We start from the raw sequence: 22,799 nt of genomic DNA, 5'->3' as shown, positions 1-22,799 counted from the left end.
TATTGCCGCCCCTGGGGTTGGCTTTTTTTTCCGCCTTTTGCAGATTCCCCCCAGGGAGCAGTTTTTGCACTTTCTAGTCGCGACCCATTAGGAGTTGCAATTTTTCCCCCGCCATCCCCTTCCATCCCAAGGCGCGAAATGGATTTAATAACCCCGGCCTGTCAGACACCCCGTCGGTGGTCTGCACCTTGCCTACCCGCCTTAACGGACCACGAGGCTGTATTAAGGGCCCCACCAGGGAATACCTCGGAAATCGTAACCCCACCCGCCCATGAGCTGCGACATGCAATACGGAAGTTCTTAGAACACACCCGTGGCGCCCGCAATAGGGTACAGCTGGCTCTTCAGCTATGGGGGGACTTTGATCAAATTTTTCAGGCCACAAGAGCCCTTATAAAGGAGGGCAGAGGGCAAGGAAGGCGCGGTGCTGCGGCCTACGAGCCGGCCCGCGGCTTCCGAAATGATCTACTCATCTACGGGATGGGTCACGGGTTGCTGCGCAACCCGCCGGGGGCCACGAACACTCCCGCCAATGAGAAACGCCCACCCCCCCAGCCCTCCGCATGATGCCTCTTATTATTGCAACCTTGAATACCAGGGGCTGTAGGATGGCTCTCCGCAGGTCCCAGGTGCTCTCTTACCTTCGGGAAGGGGGGTACTCTGTAGTTTTCCTGCAGGAGACCCATACGGACCCAACCATCGAGGACAGGTGGCGGCTGGAGTGGGGGGACGGGGTCTACTTTAGCCACTTCACGACTTGGCAAGCTGGAGTGGTGACCCTGTTCTCCCCCACCATACGGCCCGAGGTGCTAGGGGTCACTGAGGTGGTGCTGGGCCACCTGCTGCACCTTCAAGTCCGTATGGAGGGGCTCGTGGTCAATCTTGTTAATATCTATGCCCCGCAAATGAGCCCAAAGCGGCCACAATTCTAACAGCGGGAGTCCAACTTTCTCAGCACCCTAGATTCGTACGAGTGCCTGGTCCTGGGAGGGGACTTTAACACCACCCTCGAGGAACAGGACCGCTCAGGGGCCGAGCCGAGCCCAGCCGCCGCGAACATCCTCCGAGGAATAGTTGAACATCACTCCCTAGTGGACGTCTGGCGTGACAATCACCCAGATGACACCTCCACGTTCACTTTTGTCTGGGTGGAGGCCCACTGGTCACACCACTCTCGGTTGGACCGTATTTATTTATCCCGTTTCCATCTTCTACAGGCTCACTCCTCCACCATTCGGCCGGCCCCTTTCTCCGACCATCATTTAGTTACTATAACGGTCTCCCTCCATGCAGAGAGACCGGGGCCGGCCTATTGGCACTTTAACAATAGCCTGTTGGAGGATGAGAGATTCGTGACGTCCTTCCGGGAGTTTTGGCTGGCCTGGGGAGAGCAGCGGCGTGCCTTTCCCTCAGTGCGGCGATGGTGGGATCTAGGGAAGGTACGCGCCAAGCTCTTCTGCCGTGACTACACTCGGGGCACCAGCCGACGGAGAAATGCAGTGATAGAGCAGTTGGAACGGGAGGTCTTAGAGATGGAGAGGCGCCTGGCCGCCAACCCCAAGGACCCGTTCCTCTGCGGAGCGTGCCGGGAGAAGAGGGAGGAGCTTCGGGCCCTCGAAGACCACCGGGCCCGAGGTGCCTTTGTCCGGTCCCGCATCCGCCTCCTTCGGGAGATGGACCGCAGCTCCCGCTTCTTCTATGCCCTGGAGAAAACGAGGGGGGCCAAGAAACACGTCACCTGCCTTCTAGCGGAAGACGGCACCCCCCTCACGGATCCGGAGGAGATGTGTGGGAGGGCCCGCGACTTCTACACAAGCCTTTTCTCCCCGGATCCGACCGATCCTGGCGCTTGCGGGGTGCTCCGGGAGGAACTCCGCACGGTCAGCGTGGGCGACCGAGACCGGCTAGAGCTGCCTCTCACCCTGGCCGAGCTGTCGGAAGCCCTCCGCTGCATGCCCACCAATAAATCTCTGGGCATGGACGGGCTGACCGTGGAGTTTTACCGCGCGTTCTCGGACATCCTCGGCCCAAACCTAGTCACTGTCTGGGCTGAGTCTTTGCAGAGCAGGGTCCTCCCTCTGTCGCGCAGGCGAGCGGTGCTCGCCTTGTTGCCGAAGAAGGGGGACCTCCGCGATTTACGAAACTGGCGTCCCATCTCACTCCTTAGCATGGATTACAAAATCGTAGCAAAAGCAATCTCACTGCGGCTAGGGTCCGTGATAGCGGACGTGACTCACCCAGAACAGACCTATACTGTCCCGGGTCACAGCATTTTTGACAACTTATTTCTAGTCCGAGACAATTGGAACTCGGGCGGAGAGATGGTCTGCCATTCGCCCTCCTATCTCTTGATCAGGAGAAGGCGTTCGATAGAGTAGACCATGGGTACCTCCTGAGCACTCTGCAGGCATTTGGATTCGGACCTCAGTTTGTGAGTTTTCTCCGGGTGCTGTATGCCTCCGCGGAGTGTTTGGTTAGGCTCAACTGGACCCTGACCGAACCGCTCAGCTTTGGGCGAGGAGTGCGGCAGGGGTGCCCCCTCTTGGGCCAGCTGTACGCTCTGGCGATCAAGCCTTTCCTCTGTCTCCTCCGCAGGAGGTTGACAGGGTTGGTGCTGTGGGAGCCGGAGCTGCGGCTGGTCCTGTAGGCATACCCTGATGACGTACTCCTCGTGGTCCAGGACCCGGGCGACTTGGCGCGAGTGGAGGCATGCCAGGCCATCTATTCGGCAGCCTCCTCCGCCCAAGTCAACTGGATCAAGCGCTCTGGCTTGGCGGTGGGGGACTGGCGGCAGGTAAGCTCCCTCCCACCCGCGCTTCAGACCATCCGGTGGAGCGCGGGTCCACTGCTCTATCTCGGCGTTTACCTTTCCGCCACGCACCCTTCCCCGCCGGAGAACTGGCAAAATTTAGAGGGCGGGGTGATAGAGCGGATCCGGAAATGGACGAGGCTACTCCGATGTCTCTCCCTTCGAGGGAGAGCACTGGTGCTTAACCAACTAGTCCTGTCCACGCTCTGGTACCGGCTCAACACCCTGGCCCCGGCCCCGGGTTTCCTGTCCCACCTCCGGAGATTGATTCTAGAGTTCTTTTGGTCAGGAACGCACTGGGCCCCTGTTGGAGTTCTTCATTTACCCCTGAAGGAAGGAGGGCAGGGCCTGAAGTGTCTGTATACTCAGGTCCGCGTTTTCCGCCTCCAGGCCCTGCAGAGGCTCCTTTACAGTGCAGGCAGTTCGACGTGGAGCATATTGGCGCACACCTTCCTGTGCCGCTTCCAAGAGCTCCGATACGACCAGCAGCTCTTTTATCTTTGTCCGAGAGGTTTTCCGCAAGACCTCTCCGGGCTGCCGGTCTTCTACCAGGACCTCCTCCGGACCTGGAAACTGTTTCTAATGACCAGGTCCGTGGCGGCCACCGTGGGAGCAGATCTCCTCACAGAGCCCCTGCTACACAACCCCAACTCCGTGTGCAGGTGGCGGAGTCCCGCTCGGTGCGCCAGAGGATGGTCCTGGCAGAAGTCACGAGGGTCGGAGACCTCCTGGACTACGACCGGAGAGACTGGCTGGATCCCCTCACGCTCGCTCGGCGCATGGGGCTCTCCAGCCCTCGTACCCCCCGGCGCGTACTTCAGGAGGTGAAGGCCGCCTTGACCCCCGCTGCTCGGGCTTATGTCAACCGAGCCTTGCGCGAGGGCGCACCCCGCCCATCTTCTACCCCAGGCCCGCCGGACCTTTCCATTGGGCCCCTAACCCGTAGATCCCAACAAACCCCTCACTCCTTCACTGCAAGCCGGCTGCATGAACTGCAGCCAGGCAGTTTTCAATTTGCACCACGGAAATATTTATATACACTCACGCTTCACACCCTTCATGCCCACACCCTGGTGTCCCGCCCCGATACAAAGTGGCGGGACCTCCTGCAACCTTTGGAGGGTGAGCAACCTCAGTGGGCCAGCCTGTACTCCACCTTGGTCCCGAGGCCCATCGGGGACATCAGTTGGCAGCTCCTTCACGGAGCTGTGAGCACAGGCGTGTTTTTGACACGGTTTACCCCCATCCCGGATACTTGCCCTTTTTGTAATGTGAGGGAAACCCTGGCGCATGTATATTTAGAGTGTGCAAGTCTGCAGCCCCTTTTCCGGCTCCTCACAAATATTCTATTGCACTTTTGGCTTCATTTCTCCCCTCACCTCTTCATCTATACACTCCCCATCCGTGGCCCCACAAAATCGCGGGATCTCCTGGTTAACCTCCTCCTAGCCTTGGCTAAAACAGCCATTTATAAAACCAGAGAGAGGAGGTTGGCCCATGAAACATTCTGCGATTGTAGGGCCTTTTTCCAATCCTCAGTACATTCACGTATCCAGGCGGAGTTCCTCTTGGTGGTGTCCACTGACTCTCTTGACACCTTTGAGGAGCGGTGGGCACTGTCCAGGGTTCTCTGCTCGGTGACCCCGACCGGTTCCCTCCGTCTGACCCTTTGATTGAGGGGAAGAGCGAGAGACGCCAGCCCCAGCCGTTGCCGCTGTGGATACCATCATTACTGTCATCTAGGAGGGGTCCGATAATACATGGTTGTCTAGCCCCCGCCCCCAAACCGCCCACCCTCAGCCGTGCCCATCTTGCCGGGCACTCTCAGGAGAGGGATAATCGGTGACACTGGGTGCGGCACTAGGTAACTCGAGGGGGTGGAAAACCACGAGTGTCGAGGAAGCCCCCCCGCTCTAGGCCACCAGATAACTCAGGAGTGGAAGACCACGAGTGTCGAGGAAGCCCCCCCGCTCTGGGCCCAGGCTAGCCTGAACACTTCTCCCTCCTGAAAGCTGCTGTATTATACCTTCTGTTTACGTTGTTTTGTTGCATAACTTGTTTTGTTTTCTTTGGTAACTTTTGCAAGTGTTACAATAAAATTCTTTTCTGTTTCAAAAAAAAAAAAAAAAACACAAAACAAACCTTCCCTGTTGGGAAACGGGACTGTCCCTAGCTTGCTCCTCAGCTATCTGCTTTCTCTTCTTTCCTAAAGCCCCCTGGCCTGGATTTTTCTTACTTTTGGACCCTGCCTTAGTCTCCCCCGCCCCCGACCGGGCCAGACGCCTTTTTGTTTTGGTTTGATTTTCTGTTGTTTTTTTTCTTTTTGCCGTTTACATGCTGGTCGGCCTTCAGCTTGCCACCAGCACCCTCCCCCTCACCTGCTTTCGGGCGCAGCTATTTGTCTCAGCTGAAACCCCCGGAGGAGGGGGGGGAAATTGCCGATTTTGCTATCCGGAGGGGGGAGTGGAAACCCCCAGACCCAGCCGTTTTGCTGTCTGTTTGGAATTCCTTTCTTATCTCGGCCTGCCGGAAGCCTTGGTACACAACCAACAAGCTGGAGAAGAAATCACCCAGGGAAACTACAAATCATCATGAAGTGGTCCGTCAGACTGAGTAATTTTTTGAAGTATACTCTCGTGGGGGGGAATTTGACTGTGTTTTAATTGCGTTTGTGGCGGCACAGGGGGTGTGGCACGGAGCTGCCCCCGATCCATCGGTGCCCCCAACCCCCCCACCATTACTACAACAGTCATGGCCCCCCCGCCGTCCGTCCCTGCTGGCAACCTGCCATCTGCCTTCGGACCCAGCTGTTTGCTTTGAACTTTGCCTTTCGGACCGGACATAACAGCCGACCAAACGAGACTCTTTGGACAAACGTGCGTGGGTCTACACCCCCCCCCAGACTGCTTATCCCACAGCTTGCCCCTATCACCGGACCCCGATTTCTGTTATTCCCCCCCTCCCAGTCCAACCCATTTGGCATTCCCCCCGCCCCCGCGCCTGCAGCCCAGCAGGGAGGAGCGGTTAATCTGCTTCCCCCTCCCCCCTCCTCCTTCCGGTGTCTCCCAGTCTCTCCCTGCTCACAATGGCGGGGAATGAGAGGGGTGAGGCCCCTCTAACAATATCGGCTGTCCCTCCCCCACCCCCCCGACCAACCCCCAAGGCCCCCCCCCACTTTTGTTAAAATACTTGCCACCGCCCCCGCTGGGGCACCGGCAGCAGGAGGCACCGGGGCGATTACTGCCGCTGCTGCGCCCACCGGCCCCCCAGATTCTAGGAACGCCCCCCCCAGATGGCCGGAAAGGCCAGGGAGGGAAGAAAGGAAAGGGCCCTGCTAAAACATCTAGGCCCTCCATGGCAGGGGTTGCCCCCACAGCTGTGGCCTCGTCATCGACCGTGGCGCCCCTCCCTGTGTTTCCATCCACCAGCTCTGCGAATGTCCCTTCCCCGGCCCCTAGGACGTATGCCCGGGCAGTGGCAGCCTCCCCCCTGCCTGCCGCCTCATCATCTCACCCACCCACTGCCTCCGCTACCATCACCAGTGGCCGGGGCCCTTTCCCCACCTTGACCAGGAGGCACGGTGTCCGTTGCCTCCTGGTGCCCGCCTCGCCCCATGTGGAGACATACGTGCAGGCGTTGGCGAAGGTGGTAGGACCCACGCCTATTGTGGCGGCCTCCAAGATATGTGGGAAGGTCGTTTTTTTCTTAGCTTCAGAGGCTGCCGCCCAGGAGGCAGTGGAGAGGGGCCTGGCGGTGGGGGGGTGTTTGTCCCCCTAGAGCCGCTACAAGACCTGGGCGTTCGCCTCATCCTCACCTCCGTTCCTCCCTTTTTACCCAGTGCTGCCCTGTTACCTGCTCTCTCCGCCCTGGGGAAACTTGTCTCTGTCATCAGCCCTCTCCCGTTGGGCTGCAAGAACCCCACCCTCCGTCACGTCCTTTCGTTCCGCCGGCAAGTGCAGCTTCTACCGCCGGCGGGGGTGTGTGACGGAGAGGCGCTCGAGGGGTCCTTCCTAGTCCCCTACCATGGAGCCCTCTATCGGGTCTTTTACTCCACCGGAGAGGCCCGGTGCTACCTCTGCCGCTCAGCGGGGCATGTCCGCAGAGACTGCCCTTTGGCCCGGGGGGAGGGGCACCCGAGACCCCCGAGACCCGGCAGGACGTCGGCTCCGTCGTTGCCGACACCCCTGGCCGCCCGGCACCTGAAACCACCTCTCCTCCTGCTCGATCCACCACTGCTCCGGCCCGGGCCCAAGAGACACCTCCCTTACAATGCCCAGACGAGCAAGGGAGTCCCACCCTTGCTATCAACAATCCAGCAGAGCCTATGGAGGAGGGTGCAGCAAAGCTATTACCGGGTATAGGAGAGGGCCCGACCCAAGGAGAACCCAAGGAGAACCCCCCGCCCCTCATGCTGCCTCACCGTTACCCCCCCGAACCCCTGAACCATCACCTCTGCCCCCCGACACGACCCCTGCTAACCAACCCCCAGACAGTGCTATGGAGGGCTGGACCCTAGTCCAGGGGAAGCGAGGCAAGCGGAAGGCTTGAGCTCCGCTGCACCCATCCGATGCGGAAGCCCCCCGGAAGACCAGGAAGGGAGGCACTGATACTGAGCCTTCCGCTATGCCCACGAGTGAGATCCATCCGCCGGTGTCGAGAGGGGAAGACAGAATGGCATTGGAAGGTAGAATCTCCCCTCCACGGGAGACCCTCCCCTCCGAGACCCCTGAGGGAGCCCCTTCTACCCGGATACCACCCGAACCTCCCGTGAACACCGAAGTGACCGTCGAGGCGGGCCCCAGAGGAGGGGCCCCTGGGGTAGCAGAAGACGACCTCTCCTCCGTGTATGAGGAGATTGAAGCCCTAGGCTTGACCCCGGTCACCCAGGGAGAGGATGATCTACTGCTGGCTGGCCTCGATCTGGGCAACCTCACCCCAGTCCCCCTTTCCCCATGCTCCCTCCCCCTAACTGCCTTCCCGGGCGGGCACCCTACAGAAGGTGGTCCACCACCTGATGCCATGGCCGCCAAATCCACCACAAAGCCTGCGCCTAGCATCACTGGGAGCCCCCTCCCCCACCCCTCAACCATCAAATCTGCTCAGGAGGCACCACCTTTCAGCTGCTTGCCTCCCGAAGCCCAGAGCCTTGCCTCTGCCCGCGCCCCCACCCCTGTCCCTGCCCAATCCACCTCCTCCTGCAATGCTATTGCCACCCCTGGGGTTATTTCTTTTCCATTTTTTGCGGATTCCCCCCAGGGAGCAGCCTTTGCATTTTCCTGCCACGACCCATTAGGAGCTGCAATTTTCCCTCCGCCATCCCCTTCTACCCCAAGGCGTGAGATGGACCTAATAATTTTAGCTATCAGACGCCCCGTCGGTGGTCCGTACCCTGCCTGCCCGCCTTAGCGGACCACGAGGCTGCATTAAGAGCCCCACCAGAGAACAACCCGGAAATCGCAACCTCACCCCCCCATGAGCTGCAAAATGCATTGCGGAAGTTTTTAGAAAACATCCGTGGCGCCCACAACAGGGTACAGCTGGCTGTCCAGCTATGGGGGGACTTTGATCAAATCCTCCAGACCACAAGGGCCCTTATAAAGGAGGGTAGAGGGCAAGGAAGGCACAGTGCTGCGGCCTGCGGGCAGGCCCGCGGCTTCCATAATGATTTACTCACTTACGGGATGGGTCACGGGTTGCTGCGTGACCCGCTGGGGGCCGCGAACACCCCTGCCAATAAGGAACCCCCACCTCCCCAGCCCTCCGCATGATGCCTCTCATTATCGCAACTTTGAACACCAGGGGCTGTAGAATGGCTCTCCGCAGGTCCCAGGTGCTCTCTTACCTTCAGGAAGGGGGGTACTCTGTAGTTTTCCTGCAGGAGACCCATACGGATCCGACCGCTGAAGACAGCTGGCGGCTGGAGTGGGGGGACAGCGTCTACTTTAGCCACTTCACGATTCGGCAAGCTGGAGTGGCGACCCTGTTCTCCCCCAACCTACGGCCCGAGGTGCTAGGGGTCACTGAGGCCATGCCGGGCCACCTGCTGCATCTCCGAGTCCGTATGGAGGGGCTCGTGGTCAACTTTGTTAATATCTATGCCCCGACAACGAGCCCGAAGCGGTCACAATTCTATCAGCGGGTGTCCGACTTCCTCGGCACCCTAGATTCTCACGAGTGCCTAGTCCTGGGAGGGGACTTTAACACCACCCTCGAGGAACAGGACCGCTCAGGGGCCGAGCTGAGCCTGGCCACCGCGAACATTCTCCGAGAAATAGTCGAATATCACTCCCTAGTAGACGTCTGGCGTGACCACCACCCAGATGACACTTCCACGTTCACCTTTGTCCGGGTGGAGGCCCACTGGTCACACCACTCTCGTTTGGACCGTATTTATTTATCCCGTTTCCATCTTTCACAGGCCCACTCCTCCACCATTCGGCCGGCCCCATTTTCAGACCATCATCTAGCCACCATAACAGCCTCCCTCCGTGCAGAGAGGCCGGGGCCGGCCTATTGGCACTTTAACAACAGCCTGTTGGAGGATGAGGGCTTCGTGATGTCCTTCTGCGAGTTTTGGCTGGCCTGGCGAGAGCAGCGGCGTGCCTTTCCCTCTGCACGGCGATGGTGGGATCTAGGGAAGGTGCGCGCCAAGTTATTCTGCCGTGACTACACCCGGGGCACCAGCCGATGGAGAAATGCAGAGATAGAGCAGTTGGAACGGGAGGTCTTAGAGATGGAGAGACGTCTGGCCGCCAGCCCCGAGGACCCGTTCCTCTGCAGAACGTGCCGGGAGAAGCGGGAGGAGCTCCGGGCCCTCGAGGACCATCAGGCCCGAGGTGCCTTTGTTCGATCCCGCATCCGCCTCCTTCGGGAGATGGATCGCGGCTCCCGTTTCTTCTACGCCCTGGAGAAAACGAGGGGGGCCAAGAAACACGTCACCTGCCTTCTAGCAGAAGACGGCGCCCCCCTCACGGATCCGGTGGAGATGTATGGGAGGGCCCGTGACTTCTACACAAGCCTTTTCTCCCCAGATCCGACCGATCCTGGCGCCTGCAGGTTGCTCTGGGAGGAACTCTCCACAGTCAGCGTGGGCGACCGAGACCGGCTAGAGCTCCCTCTCACCCTGGCCGAGTTCTCGGAAGCCCTCCATCGCATGCCCACCAATAAATCTCCAGGCATGGACGGGCTGACCGTGGAATTCTACCGCGCATCTGGGACACCCATGGCCCAGACCTAGCCACTGTCTGGGCTGAGTCTTTGCAGGGCGGGGTCCTCCCTCTTTTGTGCAGACGAGCGGTGCTGAAGAGGGGGGACCTCAACGATTTACGAAACTGGCGTCCCGTCTCACTCCTTAGCACGGACTACAAAATCGTAGCGAAAGCAATCTCGCTGCGGCTAGGGTCCGTGATGGCGGACGTGATCCACCCAGACCAGACCTATACTGTCCCAGGTCGCAACATTTTTGACAACCTATTTCTAGTCCGAGACCTTTTGGAGCTCGGGCGTAGAGACGGCCTGTCGTTCTCCTTCCTGTCTCTCGATCAGGAGAAGGCGTTCGATAGAGTAGACCATGGGTACCTCCTGAACACTCTGCAGGCGTTTGGATTCGGACCTCAGTTTGTGAGTTTTCTCCGGGTGCTGTACGCCTCCGCGGAGTATCTGGTTAGGCTCAACTGGACCCTGACCGAGCCGGTCAGCTTCGGGCGAGGAGTGCGACAGGGGTGCCCCCTCTCGGGCCAGCTGTACGCTCTGGCGATCGAGCCTTTCCTCTGTCTCCTCCGCAGGAGGCTGACATGGGTTGGTGCTGCGGGAGCCGGAGCTGTGGCTGGTCCTGTCGGCGTACGCCGATGATGTGCTCCTCGTGGTCCAGGACCCGGGCGACTTGGCACGGGTGAAGGCTTGCCAGGCCATCTATTCGGCAGCCTCCTCCGCCTGAGTCAACTGGGTCAAGAGCTCTGGCTTGGCGGTGGGGGACTGGCGGCAGGTGAGCTCGCTCCCACCCGCGCTTCAGACCATCTGGTGGAGTGCAGGTCTGCTGCTCTACCTAGGCGTTTACCTTTCCGCCACGCACCCTTCCCCACCGGAGAACTGGCAAAATTTAGAGGGCGGGGTGATAGAGCGGATCCGGAAATGGATGAGGCTACTCCGATGTCTCTCCCTCTGAGGGAGAGCACTGGTGCTTAACCAACTAGTCCTGTCCACGCTCTGGTACCGGCTCAACACCCTGGTCCCGGCCCCTGGTTTCCTGACCAACCTCCAGACATCGATTCTAGAGTTCTTTTGGTCAGGAATGCACTGGGCCCCTGTTGGGGTTCTTCATCTACCCCTGAAGGAAGGAGGGCAGGGCCTGAAATGTCTGCACACTCAGGTCCGTGTCTTCCGCCTCCAGGCCCTGCAGAGGCTCCTTTATAGTGCAGGTAGTTCGACGTGGAGGATATTGGCGCACGCCTTCCTGCGCTGCTTCCAAGGGCTCCAATACAACCGGCAGCTCTTTTATCTCTGTCCGAGAGGTTTTCCGAGAGACCTCTCCAGGCTGCCGGTCTTCTACCAGGACCTCCTCCGGACCTGGAAACTGTTCTCAATGACCAGGTCCGTGGCGGCCACCGTGGGAGCAGTTCTCCTCATGGAGCCCCTGCTACACAACCCCCAGCTCTGTGTGGAGGTGGCGGAGTCCCGCTCGGTGCGCGAGAGGATGGTCCTGGCAGAAGTCATGAGAGTCGGAGACCTCCTGGACTACGACCGGAGAGACTGGCTGGATCCCCTGACGCTCGCCCGGCACATGGGGCTCTCCAGACCTCGTACCCCCCGGCGCGTACTTGAGGAGGTGAAGGCCGCCTTGACGCCCGCTGCTCAGGCTTATCTTAATCGAGCCCTGCGTGAGGGCGCACCCCACCCACCCTCTACCCCAGGCCCGCCGGACCTTTCCATTGGGCCCCTACCCCGTAGATCCCAACAAACCCCTCACCCTTTCACTGCAAGCCGGCTGCATGAACTGCAGCTGGTCAGCTTTCAAATCGCGCCACGGAAATATTTATACACACTCACCCTTCACGCCCACACCCTGGTGTGCCGCCCCGATACAAAGTGGCGGGACCTCCTGCCACTTTAGGAGGGTGAGCAACCTCGGTGGGCCAGCCTGTATTCCACCTTGTCCCGAGGCCCGTCGGGGACATTAGTTGGTGGCTCCTTCACGGAGCTGTGAGCATGGGCGTGTTTTTGAGACGGTTTACCCCCATCCCGGATACTTGCCTTTTTGCAACATGAGGGAAACCCTGGCGCACGTATATTTAGAGTGTGCCACATTGCAGCCCCTTTTCCGGCTCCTCACGAATATTTTATTATGCTTTTGGCTACACTTTTCCCCTCACCTTTTTATCTACACACTCCCCATCCGTGGCCCCACAAAATCGCGAGATCTCCTGGTTAACCTCCTCCTAGCCCTAGCTAAAACAGCCATTTATAAAACCAGAGAGGGGAGGTTGGCTAATGAAGCGTCCTGCAATTGTAGGGCCATTTTCCGATCCTCAGTACATTCATGTATCCGGGCAGAGTTCCTCTGCGCGGCGTCCACCGACTCCCTTGACACCTTCGAGGAGCGGTGGGCTCTGTCCGAGGTTCTCTGCTCGGTGACCCCGACCGGTTCCCTCCGTCTGACCCTTTGATTGAGGGGAAGAGCGAGAGACCCCAGCCCCAGCCGTTGCCGCTGTGGATACCATCATCATTGTCACCTAGGAGGGGTCCTATAACACGTGGGTGTAACCCCACCCCCCGCAAAGCGCCCACCCCGCAGCCGTGCCCATCTTGTCGGGCACTCTCAGGAGACGAATAATCGGTGACACTGGGCGTGGCACTAGGTAACTCGAGGGGGTGGAAAACCACGAGTGTCGAGGAAGCCCCCCCGCTCTAGGCCACCAGGTAACTCAGGAGGGTGGAAGACCATGAGCGTCGAGGAAGCGCCCCCGCTCTGGGCCCAGGCTAGCCTGAACACTTCTCCCTCCTGAAGGCTGCTGTGTTATACCTTCTGTTTGCTCTTGTTTTGTTGCATAGTTTTGCTTTATCCTCTTTGGTGATTCCTTGTAAGTGTTACACAAATAAAATTCTTTTCTGCTTCAAAAAAAAAAATCTTTCCTAAAAAAAAAAAAAAAAAAAATTACTCTCCTATAGCCATCTGGCCCGACCCTGTCAAAGGAGAAAGAGACCTTAGTATGGGATACACAAAGCCAGCATGGTAGGCAAGGAGCTGCTTAAACTAGCCAATGGGAGATGCTGTCCAGAGGTGCAAATCCCCACCCCGCTCACAGAAATAGGCCACTAAATCCAGGCTACAGGGAGGTTCTTAGTTTGCTTGAAATGCACAAACTGGGGGGAGATAGGTGTTCAGCCACCTAGTTCATGGGCAGGACCTGAAACAAACCCAGGGCAGGGTGACAAGGACCCTAACCTTATTAGCTATCAGCTAGAGTACTCACCCAGGCTGTGGAAGAGGCTGGTTGAAGGGAGAGAAGGGATCTGAACAGAACTCAGCCATCTGTATCAGTAGGATACAGAGTCATTCAGCCAGACACACCTCTCCTAGGAGAGAGCCTTACTGAGCTACACAGCAGTATGTGTATTTGGGGTTAACTCCCACAAAGGATTTAGAGTTGGCTCAAAGAGGCACTCCCAGCTAGGAGCTAATTAGGTACAGTCCAGCCTACATAGGCTCAGCACCTTCAAGAAGGTCAGAGATAGGTCTCAGAGTAGCAGCCGTGTTAGTCTGTATTCACAAAAAGAAAAGGAGTACTTGTGGCACCTTAAATTGGTTAGTCTCTAAGGTACCACAAGTACTCCTTTTCTTCTTAGAGATAGGTCTGTGGGAATTGGAGCTGTTTGTTGATACCAAGTCAGGACAGGAGAGAAGCAGACAGACAAATAAGCCTGCAAACTATATAGAAGGAATGTGGCCAGAGACTTGTCAAGTTGATCATATTTCTAATTCTAGCCAGAAACACGAGAGTTTTTTTGTTTGGTTGGTTTTATTTTGATTTGATTTTTTGTTCAAACCTGAGACTCTTATGAACCATCTCTGTCTGCTCAGCCCTGGCCCTGGCACATAAGACAGATGTTTATTTCTTAAATGAGCCAAATGGGTCAATATATTTTTTCAAGCCTTTTCTGGGTATTTAAAGGTGTTCTGTTGTTTTTCTTTTCTCCTTCCTGAATACACACACCAATGCTCTTCAATATAAAAGTGGGGGGGGGGGAAGGATTTCCTAATCAGACATTTTGCAGACAAATTTCATCCCGAAACCACAGTCAGGAGTGGGGTTTATAAAAGAAATTACAAGTGGTTCAACTATCTGTGGCATCAGAAATATGAACATAAAAGAACAAAGTACTCATTTGCGTAAGCATCCACTCATTTCCTTCCGTCTTTGGGCTCATACTCAAGCTAAAGTTGCTTACTTCAGTACTTTCCCATAAGAACAGGAAGAAAGGGTTTAGACTTTTCCTTGGGGCTCATAAACTATATACCACATGAAGAATCACTGTCACCATCTTCCACAAGTATATATATATATATTTCCCTGCTATAAATTCACATCTTAGTCCAAAGGGACTTTCATCTGTTTGGTTTGTCTTGTGAACATAAGATAATGATGGTTCAAGTAGATGTAGTAATGATCTGTCAACTATATTTGTGGGTAAAAGAAATAGTGCTCGTAATAGTGAGGGACCGAAGGCATTGGCTAGAGCAGGGGTCTCAAACTCCAATCACCAGGAGGGCCACATGAGGACTTGTAGGTTGGCCTGAGGGCCGCATCAGCCCCGCCCCCCTGCCTGTCCCCCACTCCACCCCTGCCCCTGCCCATGGGGTATAGCAGGGCAGAGATTGGGGTGCAGGAGGGAGTGCAGGGTGTGGCAGGGGCTCGGGGTGCAGGCAGGGGGCTCAGGACAGGGAGTTGAGGTGCGGGGTGCAGGAGGGGTTCGGGTTCCGGCCTGGCGCTGCTTACCTTGAGCAGCTCGGGGGTGGCTGGGGCATGCACGGGGGCCAGGGTAGGTTCCCTGCCTGGCCTGGCCGCGGCCCTGGCACTTGCCGCTCCGCTCCGGGAAGTGGTGGGCACCCTGTCCCTGCGGCCCCTTGGGGAGGGGGAGCAGAGAACTCCGTGAGCTGTTCTTGTCTGTAGGTACCTCCCCCGAAGCAACCATTGGCCGTGCATCCCTGTTCCCGGCCAATGGGAGCTTCAGGGGAGGTAAACACAGGCAAAAACAGCTCACGGAGTTCTCTGCTCCCTCTCCTGCCGGGGCCACAGGGAAGCAGTGCGGGGCCCTCAGCACCACGGGGCTGGCAAATCCGCGGGTCGGATCCAAAGCTCTGAAGGGCCGGATCTGGCCCGGGGCTGTAGTCTGCCCACCCCTGACCTGGAGGTAGGCTGGGGACGTGGCTCGCTGGGACGGGGACGGGGAGGGGCCACGGGGAGCTTGGTGGGCCGCAGGGGGCCACATGTTTGAGACCCCTGGGCTACAGCCACTAGACTCTTGAGTAGAGCCGTGGTCAAACTAGGAAAATAGGTCACTTTTGAGAACCTGGTGAGCTTTAAACATGACCTTGAACCTTTCATAGGCACACTTTAATCCTTTGGAAAGTGTTAACTGGTCAGAGTCAACAGTAGTAGGGAATCAAAGGCTGCAGTAGAAACTGGCACAATGCAACAACATAGCACTACCAATGCAACTCAATTTTCTTATTTTAATTGAGGTTTTCAACACCACTGCTATCAGACAGGTTTATCAGGGATTTTCAGATAATCAGGACGTGTCCTTGAATGTTTGAATTGTCCCATGTACATAAAGTACGAGACAGAATTTTAAGATGTCTTCCTAACTATCCTGATTCTGATTCCATTTACAACAGGTTTATACTTTACTGGGGTTACTACCAATTTAAACAGACCTGGGGTCAGACTCAGGCCTCACATTTGTGTAGCACAATTTCAAATGTGAGATTTTTGATAACATAACTTTGGATACATATCAATTTTATTGCAGTATGTTGGCTATGGCCCTCTTCCAATAAAGCATGTGCTTAACTTTAAGCATACAATTCATCCAATTGAAACCAATAGGACTACTTGTGCTTAAAAGCTTTGAAAAATCAATTCTTATTGCATTATATGAAGAGATAAGATAAGTAAGGTGAAGAATGTGAAAGAAAAAAATAAGAAAATAAAATACTTTACTGGGGAATGCAATATTTCACATTGTTGTATGTATTCTTTTCCTGTGTGTCAAATCTCGTTTACTCATGTCCTGCTAGGGCACAAATGAACATAATCAAGGAATTGGATGTACAGATCCTTGAATTTTTCTATTATCATGTCCACTAAAAGTAAGTCACTTACATGATGCAGTTTCTGCTAATACCATAACCCATTCATTAACTGTGGGTGGTCTTTCCAATATCTAAGTGTATTTTTTTTTTACCAGCATGAGACTTTTTCTTATCCTTTATAATAATGTTTGAAGGAAAAAAATCAGTTTGATTTTTACAATACTGTTCACATGTCTCACGGTGCTTTAACAACATCGACACAGTCAAACTAAAAAACTCAAACTTCCACTATTCTGGGGAAAGAAAAAAATCACTGTAAACTTCAAAATGGGAAATGAAGGCCAGCAGTGTTCCTTCATTAGTAGATTTTGACCCAAGAGTGCTTTAAGTGCTGAATACCCACAAATCCCACTGAAGTCAATGGGAGCTGCAGGAACTCAGCATCTTTGAAACCAGGCCATAAATGTGCTAAGAATTTAAATGTAGAAATGGCAGGGATAGCAGGACCAACATCAACAAATGACTCAAATGTAAATAAAACTGTGGGAAACAAATGTATGAACTAACTCCTGAAGATAAAAGGTGCTGAGAAGAGTCAATAGTACAATTTGTATCTAAATCTCATTTGCAAGTGTTGCCATTGTAAAAAAACCTGTTGCAGCAAGGTGCCCAAATCAAAAGTCCAAGTTGATGGCCCAATTTACCAGTCCCTTGATCAATTCAAGCTTTGTTCGCTCTATTACAAGTGATTTGTCCCTCAGCATCTCTATCAAGGCTATAATTTAATTATTAGCAGATCCCAAACAGAACATGGATTTGGCCCTTCAGCTCATAGAATCCCTGTGGCAGATTTTTCATTTCAGGGGAAGTTGGATCTCAGGTTCCCATCGCTAGTCCAGGTAGAGAATGTAACCTGGGATTGAACTTCTCCTGGTTCTGAGGAATTGTTCAGCATATCAAATGATCTACAGGGTAGAATTTACCCTCTTTGGGGGGGATCTGTTAATCATTAATGTACAGTCTTAGCAGAGAGGCAGTGTGGTCCAGTGGATGGGACACAGGTCTGAATACCAGAAGGCCTGATCTGTTGAGTGGCCAGGTAAACTGCTTTGCTGCTCTGTGCCTTATTTTCCCCATCCATGAAATGAGGATAATATTTGTGTTACATTTTAAGCAGTTTTATCTGAAGGTCTCAAAGTGCTTTACAAAAGCCTTAGTATTGGTATTTGTTAATTATTAATCACCTTCTCCCTGTTTAAATCCCTCCTTTAAACTGACTTTTATCATGATGCCTATAAATCACTCCAATCTGGCAAAGCTGGTGACCACTTGTGATTTCTGAAACCACTGTTATGACTAATTTATGCACACACACATATCCGTGGAGGCCTTGTTTTTCTGCCCAATCCTTCCTCCATTTTCTCCGTTTAATCACCCTGTCTTGTTTTGTCTACATCTTAAATTGTGTGCTCTCTAGATCACGAACTGTCTTACTATTTGTTTGTAGAGTGACTAGTGCAATGGGGCCTCGATCACTGACTGAGTCCCTTGTGTGACACAACAATAGAAAAAAACAATTAATGTACAGCCTTGGTAGTGATGCTGAGGTGTGAGGACCTTCATTTGGAGTGTGGAATTTGCGGGCCGATGGTAGGCTAGGAAGTAATGTTAATTTTGATCTCTAATAAAACTGAATCCTTCACCTGCATAAGCCACAATGTTATTTGTCCTTTTGGTCTGGCAATTTACAACACTGTGGTACTTAAAATGGACTTATTAATGTCAAAGATACTGCATTCATGTAACCTATATTCCCTTACATATTGTTAAAGGTGAAGCTGAATATTGAAGCCCTGACTGTACTAAATTCTTTTTACTAGTCAACAAAACAAAACAAAAAACTCACTATGAGAGACAAATAGCAAGTAATGACCATTTGTCTTGACAGCAGGATAACACAACATAAAACACATATTTGATATGTAAAAAAGGAGCTCTTGAAGAGGCCTATATATGGCCTGACGCACTGTCTGTTCATTTTATTGAAATGTTTTAAATATACATGCAATACCAACTTGAGGTATTTCCCCCCTTTGGAACTTCTTGATACAAGTTTCCCATTTCAACTAGAGATGTGATGAATCCACTTTGTTATTCAATCACATGCCAAGTAGTAGCTATTGGTATGCAACAGATGCTGAAAATGAATACCCAATGATCCTGCAAGACCAACTCTGCAGAACTGCAAGGTCCTTTGGACAATTTTTATAAGGGATTCTTTGGAAACATTTTTTTGATTGTTTGAATTTTTAACCTTGCTCTGCTCTACCAGTAGGAGACAGGAGGTAAAAAAAGATCATAAAATGGCAAGTGGGCTTCCAGCCATTTTTAATAAAATCTTCCCTTGTTAATTTCAAAGACTGTGTCTTGGGGAAGACCCAGAGTTAATCACAAAGAACTGTATCCTTCTACCCAGATTTCATGATTTTACTAAATAGTGAATGAAGTAGACAGAATGCCTGCCTCCATTTGGAATTGTCTGGTTCACATTGCTTTTCTCTGCATGATTGGACTGTATACAATTATAAGAGGCTTTAATTTTCCGACAGTTTTTGGCGTACCCAGGAAAGTGAGCCACCTTGTTACCCCCTGCCTCCAGTGTGAAGGGAGTCATGTTTGTACTTAGCTGGGTATCAGGTTCCTATCACTGCGAGCCTTTCAGTCACTCAAGCACTTTCCGCTAGGCTATGCCAGCCCTTACTGTGCCTTGAATGTTAATAGGTTGGCCCCAGTCCCCGAGTCCCTTTGATGCATTCTCCTGTGATATCCAGCCTTTGTCACTGGCTACTCACACAAATACCAAGTCTGCTGTCCCCAGAAGACTAGTATATGCACCAGTTTGCAAGATTCAACTAGAACCAGCACTTTGCTTAATATCACAGGACTTCGGTATATTTATAGTAAAACAAGAATAAGTTTATTATTAGTAACTCAAGATTCAAGTGATAGTGAGTTAGGCTACTGGAAACAAAAGGTTACATATAAAACAAAATCATAACATGCTTTCTAGAGACTAAAACCTAAAGGGTTAACCTCCTGTCTAAAAAAAATTCTCACCCAAAGTCTTTTGCAGTGTTTTAACCAAGGATGTCTGAGATCCCATTTTCATGAATGTATGTTGCACTAACCATTTTATTCCTCGCTGCAGGATGGAGGGATGTCTTCTTTCCATGCTACATATATCCACGAAGTTAATAGTTTGTCCGGTATGGTGATATTTTACGTATCTTTAATACTTTGAGAATGAGAGGTATTGGACAGATTTTGAAGTGGCTGTAATTTATATTTTAAATAAAAACGTTTCCTTGAAGAGAAAACTGCAGAGATGAGGAGCATAAAATATATTCTACCATAGAAAGAAAAGGAGTACTTGTGGCACCTTAGAGACTAACCAGTTTATTTGAGCATGAGCTTTCGTGAGCTACAGCTCACTTCATCGGATGCATAGCATATCGTGGAAACTGCAGAAGACATTATATACACACAGAGACCATGAAACAAAACTTCCTCCCACCTCACTCCCCCGCTGGCAACAGCTTATCTAAAGTGATCCTCAAGTAGAGCCATTTCCAGCACAAATCCAGGTTTTCTCACCCTTCCCCCCCCCCCCCCACACACACACATACAAATTCACTCTCCTGCTGGCAACAGCCCATCCCCCTTTGAAACCCCTCTTTATAATGCGCATGATAATCAAGGTGGGTCACCTCCAGCACTAATCCAGGTTTTCTCACCACCCCCCCACACCCCCCCCTTTTCCAAAAACCACACACACAAACTCATTCTCCAGCTGGCAACAGCTCATCTTACAATGTGCACAGCAATAATCCAAGTTTAACCAGAGCGTCTTGGGGGGGGGGTTGCAGGAAAAAAAACAAGGGGAGACAGGCTACCTTGCATAATGACTTAGCCACTCCCAGTCTCTATTCAAGCCCAAATTAATAGTATCCAATTTGCAAATGAATTCCAATTCAGCAGTTTCTCGCTGGAGTCTGGATTTGAAGTTTTTTTGCTTTAAGATAGCGACCCTCATGTCTGTGATTGCGTGACCAGAGAGATTGAAGTGTTCTCCGACTGGTTTATGAATGTTATAATTCTTGACATCTGATTTGTGTCCATTTATTCTTTTACGTAGAGACTGTCCAGTTTGACCAATGTACATGGCAGAGGGGCATTGCTGGCACATGATGGCATATATCACATTGGTGGATGTGCAGGTGAACGAGCCTCTGATAGTGTGGCTGATGTTGTTAGGCCCTGTGATGGTGTCCCCTGAATAGATATGTGGGCACAGTTGGCAACGGGCTTTGTTGCAAGGATAGGTTCCTGGGCTAGTGGTTCTGTTGTGTGGTATGTGGTTGTTGGTGAGTATTCGCTTCAGGTTGGGGGGCTGTCTGTAGGCAAGGAAAAGGCCAGTCCTTGCCTACAGACAGCCCCCCAACCTGAAGCGAATACTCACCAACAACCACATACCACACAACAGAACCACTAGCCCAGGAACCTATCCTTGCAACAAAGCCCGTTGCCAACTGTGCCCACATATCTATTCAGGGGACACCATCACAGGGCCTAACAACATCAGCCACACTATCAGAGGCTCGTTCACCTGCACATCCACCAATGTGATATATGCCATCATGTGCCAGCAATGCCCCTCTGCCATGTACATTGGTCAAACTGGACAGTCTCTACGTAAAAGAATAAATGGACACAAATCAGATGTCAAGAATTATAACATTCATAAACCAGTCGGAGAACACTTCAATCTCTCTGGTCACGCAATCACAGACATGAGGGTCGCTATCTTAAAGCAAAAAAACTTCAAATCCAGACTCCAGCGAGAAACTGCTGAATTGGAATTCATTTGCAAATTGGATACTATTAATTTGGGCTTGAATAGAGACTGGGAGTGGCTAAGTCATTATGCAAGGTAGCCTGTCTCCCCTTGTTTTTTTTCCTGCAAACCCCACCCCCCCCAAGACGCTCTGGTTAAACTTGGATTATTGCTGTGCACATTGTAAGATGAGCTGTTGCCAGCAGGAGAATGAGTTTGTGTGTGTGGTTTTTGGAAAAGGGGGGGGTGTGGGGGGGGTGGTGAGAAAACCTGGATTAGTGCTGGAGGTGACCCACCTTGATTATCATGCGCATTATAAAGAGGGGTTTCAAAGGGGGATGGGCTGTTGCCAGCAGGAGAGTGAATTTGTATGTGTGTGTGGGGGGGGGGGAGGGTGAGAAAACCTGGATTTGTGCTGGAAATGGCTCTACTTGAGGATCACTTTAGATAAGCTGTTGCCAGCGGGGGAGTGAGGTGGGAGGAAGTTTTGTTTCATGGTCTCTGTGTGTATATAATGTCTTCTGCAGTTTCCACGATATGCTATGCATCCGATGAAGTGAGCTGTAGCTCACGAAAGCTCATGCTCAAATAAACTGGTTAGTCTCTAAGGTGCCACAAGTACTCCTTTTCTTTTTACGAATACAGACTAACACGGCTGTTACTCTGAAACCTGTCATTCTACCATAGCACACTTAGGGCATTGTTTTGCTTTATAGTAATAGGTGGTGCAGAGCTGCACCACTCTGGAACACTTCCACATGTCTCGCCAACTTTAGTGGCCTGTGTAGGGCAGAGAAGGTGAAGCCCCCTTTTCACCCCATCTCCTCCTGGGTGAAGTCACTGCACTCAAGTGTGCCTAACCTGCAGGTGGCACAAGGGAGGGAAGTTTCTTACAAACTCCTCCTTTTTGCATACCACTCCAGCAGTCAGGCACAATCTGACTCATAATTAGGAGGTTTGTATATGAACTTTTTTAGTCTAGTAACTTTTTAATAAGCTAAAGGGAAGAGATACTGTATTTGAACAGTACATGTGTGTCCATGTTTTGGGGTGCAATTTGGTCCTACTCTGGAGGTTTTCAGTGGGAATGTAAAATAAATAAATAAAACTGTGCACATGCTCATTATTCCATTTACCCAAAAACAAACACTAGAGAAAAGATCTGATTCACCAGTGCCAGAAAACAACTTTCTGGAAATGTTATAAACTGAAAGGGTTAATAATCCATGTTCCTGTGTGAATGTTTCCCTTTACTTGCTGCTTGTTCTCTTATTTGTCTGTCTGCTTCTGTCCTGTCTGTCTTACCTTCAGCTCCGAAGACAGCAATATTTGCCCGTCTAGCTCAATCCCCTAAAGTCCTAAACTATATCCCATGGAAGGAGTAATTGCCAGATAAGGCGAAACACAGCCACACATTTCTTTGCTTTGAAAATGTCAAGTGAATTATTTTTGCAACTACCATGCCCTGATTACTGTCAATTCAGCAAAGCAAGTTAGTGTGTGCCATAGTACTATTGACTTCAATAGGACTAAAGCATATGCTTAAAATTAAGGACATAGTTAAGTGCTTTGCAGAACTGGAGTGAGAGAAAATAAGCCCCTTTCCAAATCTTGCTTCACCTATCAGATATACTCACTTTTCCATTTAACACAGCATCATAAATTTATCTGAAGTTCTCACAAGCCTTAGCGAGAAGAATATTAGAAACAGTCCTCTTTTTTTAAGAATTTGAAAATCTTTTGGTCATAAGCAAATGCCTGCAACTTTTTTTTCCCAAATTGTA

This window comes from Chelonia mydas, chromosome 2, assembly GCF_015237465.2.
Source record: "Chelonia mydas isolate rCheMyd1 chromosome 2, rCheMyd1.pri.v2, whole genome shotgun sequence".
NCBI classification, from domain to species: Eukaryota; Metazoa; Chordata; order Testudines; family Cheloniidae; genus Chelonia; species Chelonia mydas.
Note: the sequence above shows the minus strand (reverse complement) of the source record.